The sequence below is a fragment of the Anser cygnoides genome, chromosome 25 (assembly GCF_040182565.1).
Source record: "Anser cygnoides isolate HZ-2024a breed goose chromosome 25, Taihu_goose_T2T_genome, whole genome shotgun sequence".
NCBI classification, from domain to species: Eukaryota; Metazoa; Chordata; class Aves; order Anseriformes; family Anatidae; genus Anser; species Anser cygnoides.
In genome coordinates, this window is record NC_089897.1 from 495,391 (window position 1) to 501,128 (window position 5,738).

Sequence of the window (5,738 nt, forward strand, 5' to 3'; positions counted from 1 at the left end):
CGGAGAGCAGCGTGCCGAGCAGCAGGTCCTCTCCTCTAGCACAGCCTGTCCTGTCAGGGCACCTCTGCCTGCAGGCCTACAGCTGAAAACACCAAATCTTCACAAAATGTTCCTCCCTCTGACGCCTTCCCAAGCAAAAATGGGGTTGTGCTGAAAGGCATCACCCCTTCGGCAGGCAAGGAGGCCAGAAGGTGCCAGGGAGCCCTCCAGTCTGACGACACGTGCTGACCACAAAACGCAGACTTTGTTCCCATTTATCCTCCTTCCCCAGCCCTTGCTACGCATGGGCAGCCTGACGCTGGTTTCTCTTCGCTGTCACCCAGGCACTGGTTCCCACCTCCTCCTAAGCACCTCCTGTGCCTCAGTTTTCCCATGCTGTGGGTTTTCAGAGAGGGCTTTTCCTGTGCTAGACAGGTGGGGAAAGAGGATTCTCCAACCGAGAAAGTTCCCCCAAAATCACCAAAATGCCTCCAGCACCTCCCAGTTCAGGCACTCCAGCACAGGTTTGTTGTGCCTCTACACTGCTAGCGGGAAGGGAAGATGGCAATTAAAATAAATCAGAGGCTGGCAGCCCCATTTGTCATCACGGAGCAGTTACAGTCTGAATAGGGTGGGAACTCAGGCAGGAGACAATCCATAAAGCAGGGCTGTAAGGAGACACCCACCAACCTTCAGGCAGAGCCCCGAAGTCAAAAGCCTGCCTGACTTTGCTATTGGAGCAGTGCTGGCCCTGGGGAAGGAAGGTGTGAGCTGAGTTCCCTCCAGCCCTTGGGTTTCCAAGCTGGCAGCTGTGGGCAAGGCTTTGTTGCTCAAGGAGACCCTTTTGCACAGCGTAACGGGATCCTCTGCAACTTGGAGGAGCAGTGAATAATTCATGGGCTCTGGCAGATCACGCAGCCCTGGGATTTTAACCTTCCTTCAGCCCAAGATGCTCCTAGGAACAAGGGGACCTTCCTACTCCTGAAGCACTGGGGGCTGACAAACACTTTGGGATCTCAGAGCCAGCGGGCGAGCTGAAGCCAAGCACCTTGTGCTGCTCCCGGCTGTCCCAGCGCCTCACCCGCCACGCATCAGCCCTGCAGCGGCTTCATACCATCCTCCTGGGCGAACCATGCTGAGCACTTGTCTCTCTCCTCGAAGGCATTTCAGGACCATTTCAATCCCGTGCATGTCCACCCCTCCTGGTCCACCAGCAGCTCCAGCGGTTCCCTTCCAGAAGGGCCGGGCTCAGCCCTGTGCCTCTGTGGCCGTTCCCAGCCGCTGTGGCCCCAGGAGCGAAGACGGGCAGCTCTCACCCAGACAGAGCTACTCCTGGGGGAGGAAAACTGCGATGGACTGGGTGGTTGCACAGCAGGTGCCCTGGATTTGACCTGCTGACAGACCTTGAAGGAAGGTGACCTTGTTTCGGAAGCCCCAGAGGACCAGCACACGGCTGCGTGCTGCATCGAGGCAGTTGACGGGCACGGGGAGCTGGCTGGGAGCCACCTCGCCGCCCCTGCCCCGCATCTCCCCCTCCTCCACCCCAGCAGCCCCCGTCCCTCCAACCCTCACTGGATCCCATGGGTCTTCATCAAAAACCGTTCTGTACATTTGGTGCCTGGAGCTCCCTCAGCCATGGACTATGAATTCTTGCTAAATATATATTTAAGGGAGTCGTGGGGATATTTTTAAATGACCCCTGAAGCTATTTCTGCTTAATTTCCCTCACTTTTCCTCCGTCTCTCTCCCTGATCTTCTCCTCCGCAGAGGATGAGAGCTCATTTTCATCTCTCCTGTCTGGGCGACGAGGAGCCTGGCAGAGCGCAGACAAAAGCCAGCCCGAAAAAGAGCTGAGGGAGAACAGCACCCGGGTCTGGTCCAGCCCAGAGCAACCAGGGCGAAAAACCCCACTGCAGCCCTGCCCAGGCACGCACGGGGCTTTCGGCCCCTCTCTGATCTCGGGGGAGAGGAAACCCAACCGCTCAGCGCGAGACCTGCTGGCAGCCCTGGGGCTGGGGCCAGCCTTCAGCCCGTGCCCGAAAGCAAAACCCCCCCAGCCCTGCCCCAGCCCCACCGCGGGCTCTTCCCACCCGGCCCGAGCCGTGCCTCTGCTCCGCTCTCAGTTCCCCGCCGGACACCTGGGGGTAATCACCGGGCCCTGCAGCTGGAAGAGGTTATTTTCTGAGGCAGCCCTCAGGGGAAGGGCACTGGGTGTGCACGCACACACATGTGGATTTATTACACCTAAACGCTGCCAGGAGAGGCATACAAATGAGTGAAAAAGCCAAGAAACTATTTGTTTAACCCTTTCAGCCCCGTGGCTGTCCCCTGCCCCATCCTCCTGCTGGTGCCCTTGAGAAGCTGCCCTTGTTCGCCGCGGGCAAACGCTCGTTCGTCTTCCCTGCAGGTGTGATTTGCCCTTCAGGCTCTGCCCATGGCCCATGCCATCAGTCCTGTTCACAGGCCATTAACTCCAGCACTGAGCTCTACCCCTCCCTCCCCTCACCCCGGCTGTTTCAGTTTGTGCATTTCTCAGATTTTTGCCTGACTCCTTTGGGTGGGTTTAGTGGAAGCAGCGGGATTGCCTGGTGGCTTCCAGCAGAAAAGGGAGAAATGTTCCTCCTCCGTTCTCTCTCAGTGGCTCTCCATTGCTGTCTTCCCTCCCAGATTTCCTCACACGGAGCCTGCCTTTTGCCTTCTTCCAGCAGCTCCCCCGCTGCTCAGGCACTTCCAGGTGCCTCCAGTCTGCAAGGCGCAGGCTGCCCAGGCTCCCTATGGGAAATGCAGACAAGAGCGGGTAGCAAAGCAGGGAGGGAATCAAACTCCCGGAGCCTGAAGCAGGATTTAACCCACATCTGCACCATCCTGGGTGAGCAGCCCCATTCTGAAGCCTGCATTTCACCAGTGAGATTTAACCATCAGGGTTCAGCCTGGACTTCCCACGCAGACTCCTCCAAACCATCCCACAAGGCAGGTGGAGGAGCATGGACATGGGAACAGGCACCTCACAGCCCAAGGACACTCAGAGCTTAGGTTTTGATCCAAATCTCTCCAGAAAGCTTTATGAGATTCTAGTTGCTTTTCCCCGGTGTTTAGTGACCCCAGGGTAGAGGCTGCCAGTAATCAGGTTACCGTCACTCTGCCGAGACGCAATAACCGCTGCCGACACTCTCGGTGCATTCATGGCAAGCTACACTGCGTGAGTTGGTGCACGCTGTTCCTCCCTGGGTGCCTGCTACACATTCAGGAGTTTGGCACTGCAGTTGTTTCTCACACCTCAGTCAAAGGCAGACTTGAGCTGCTGCAAATATTTGTCTGCTTGCTGAAAAAAATGAAAAAAATCAAAAATAATGGCTGGGAGGTGGGACATAGGAGCTGTGAACAGGGGAAACTGCACAGCTCACTTCTTACCACAGGTCCTTTAAAAGCCCTCTTGTGCCTTCAGTCTTGGAGATGCTTCACAAACTGTTGCATCCACATTTCAGCACAGGACGGATCCAGGATCCTTCTCTCTTAGGAGCTCAGCAGCACCCACATACTACACACAACCCAGCACGCCTGGTGAGAACGAGTACGAATGGGCTGAGATGCCCTGAAACGCCTCTTGGAGGGGGAGCCTGACCCCAGGAGACCACTGAGATGAGGAGAGGAGACCCTACGGCTTCACCACTCATTACACCAAGTGAGAAAAGTCTTGTGCCGCGACCTGCATGCCAGACCTAACCGCTCTGCCTCCCCACTGCTGAGAGCCAGGCAGCCCCAGTGCTGCTGCTGGGGCTGGGACATCCCCGGGCCGTGCCCACGGAGCAGCCAGGACGGCTGCAGCTGCCTGCCAAGAGCTTCTGTGACAGAATTGCTTGCGGATGCTCTTGGTGCAGGTCCAGGACACCCCGAGCTTCTGCAAGGCAGACCTGGGCACGCAGCACAGAGCAGACCTGCGCTGCCTCGTCCTGGCTCCGGCTGCACTTCAACAGCGTTGCTGCAGGAGGCCGAGTGATGGAATGACAGAGGGAGAAAATGGTCTCCTTCACTGCTCACTCAGCTTTAAGTGAGGGACAGCAGAATATTGTGCATGACGCTGTCACCCTTTACACTTCAGAGGAACCAGAGGTTGCTGCTGCCTAACAGCAGCATTTGGGGCATGGCGGGATGGAGAAGCTCTGCAGGACACAGAAACTCTGCGGGAACAACCCATAGAGCAGTGCTGGAGACGCAGCCTCAGCTGGGGCACTGCAGAGCAGGGAGGTCTTTCCCTGAAGTAGCAGCACCCCACTGCATCCCTTCTCTGGCTCCTGAGGGAAACCCAAATATGTAGGCTGTAAAACAGGGCAGTTCAGAGCCCTCAGCGTCCCCTCTACCTCACATTATTTTCCTTCTTGCCCACTTCTGTCACCCCAATCCTTTCCCCAGCACTGGTGGTCTCCCACACCCAGCCCTCCTCTTCAAATGCTCCCCTCCTCCTGCAAAGGGCCCCTGCAGGGTGCTGGGGGCAGAGGGTGGCTCGTGGCGAGCTGTGCCCGGCCACCCACATGTCCCCAGCACCACCGTGGGGACCTGCTCAGAGACAGACTGCACACCGCAGTACAGCGACGACGAGAGCTGGGTCTCAGCGAGGAGCTGGCATGAAAACCTACGTCTTTTCTGCACCCAACCAGCTGCATGGAGAGGATGGCTCCTTTTGGGGTGCTGACGCAGCACCGTGCACCGCATTGTGGGGAGGTGGCAGATGTGCACGTTGCTGGGAGGTGACACTGCCACCACCCAGCACGGGCAGGAGCAGAGGGGACTGGTTTAAAGCCATATCCATCACTGCGACCCCACTGCAGGGTGTGAGACTAGCTCCAAGCTGCCCAAGGGGAGGTGGAGCCCACCCAGCACCTCAGCACCCAGGGGGGCTTCATCTCTGCAGACATCCCCAGAGCACCAGAAGGGTCTTGCCCAGCTCAACAACACGGTGAAAAGCCATCCCTTTGCGAGCGCCGCTTGCAAAACACCAAGCATACAAGCTGACCAAAACCAGGTCCTGTCTTGGTCATTCCCCTTGGCAGCCCTGCTGCCTCCGTCCCGGTACACCGGCTGCCTCCACCGCTCTGAGCCGAAGATTCACGGCGAGGGCTCTCAGCTCGCCGCTCAGGCAGGCGCTGTGCTGCCGCCCAGAGAAGGACTCCCAAGGACGTGAGCTGAGGGCGGTCGCGCTGCAACTCGCTCTCCTCCATCAGCTGGATTAAGGACCAATTCCTACCTCTCTGCCAAGGACAGCGGAGCAGGGCTGTGACCACACCAAGGTGACCGGCTCCAGGTTGCTGGGGGCTGACCTCCGGCACGTGGAAGGGGAGGTGGCACAAACCTCCACGAGAGCATCGCACACCCCAGGTCCCAGCTGGGGGGCAGCTCTGCAGCCTTTACCCCCCTTCTCTCCCCTCCTCCTCCGGCCGCTTTCCCCACAGGGAGACAGGCAGCAGCTGAGATAATTTACCATTTAATGTGGGCAGATGGCTTAATTTAAACAAAATCAGAGAGGAGGGAAGCCAGGCTGTGAATGCCTTGATGAGTTCAGGCTGTTCTCCCTTCCCTCCCCCTCCCCGTGCAACCTTTTTTCAGCAGCAGGTAAGGTGCCCAGTGCCAGGATCCAGCCCCAAAGGCTCCTTGGGTCTGTCATCCTCCCCGAGCTTCAATGTGCGGAAGAAAAAAAATCCAGGTGCAGCAAAAGTCAACATCCCCCAAGCCCTTTTGCAGCTCGGTTTGGAATACAGAGACCC

General features: G+C 57.9%; 1 long non-coding RNA gene across 1 annotated transcript; it reads right to left on the reverse strand.

Moving 5' to 3' along the window:
* Positions 1-3,189: 3,189 nt before the first annotated feature.
* On the reverse strand, positions 3,190-5,738 carry LOC106048464 (uncharacterized). The gene is made up of 3 exons (XR_001214202.3): positions 5,222-5,738; positions 3,391-3,537; positions 3,190-3,301 (listed from the first exon to the last, which is right to left on the reverse strand). It is a non-coding gene; the product is annotated as an uncharacterized lncRNA (long non-coding RNA).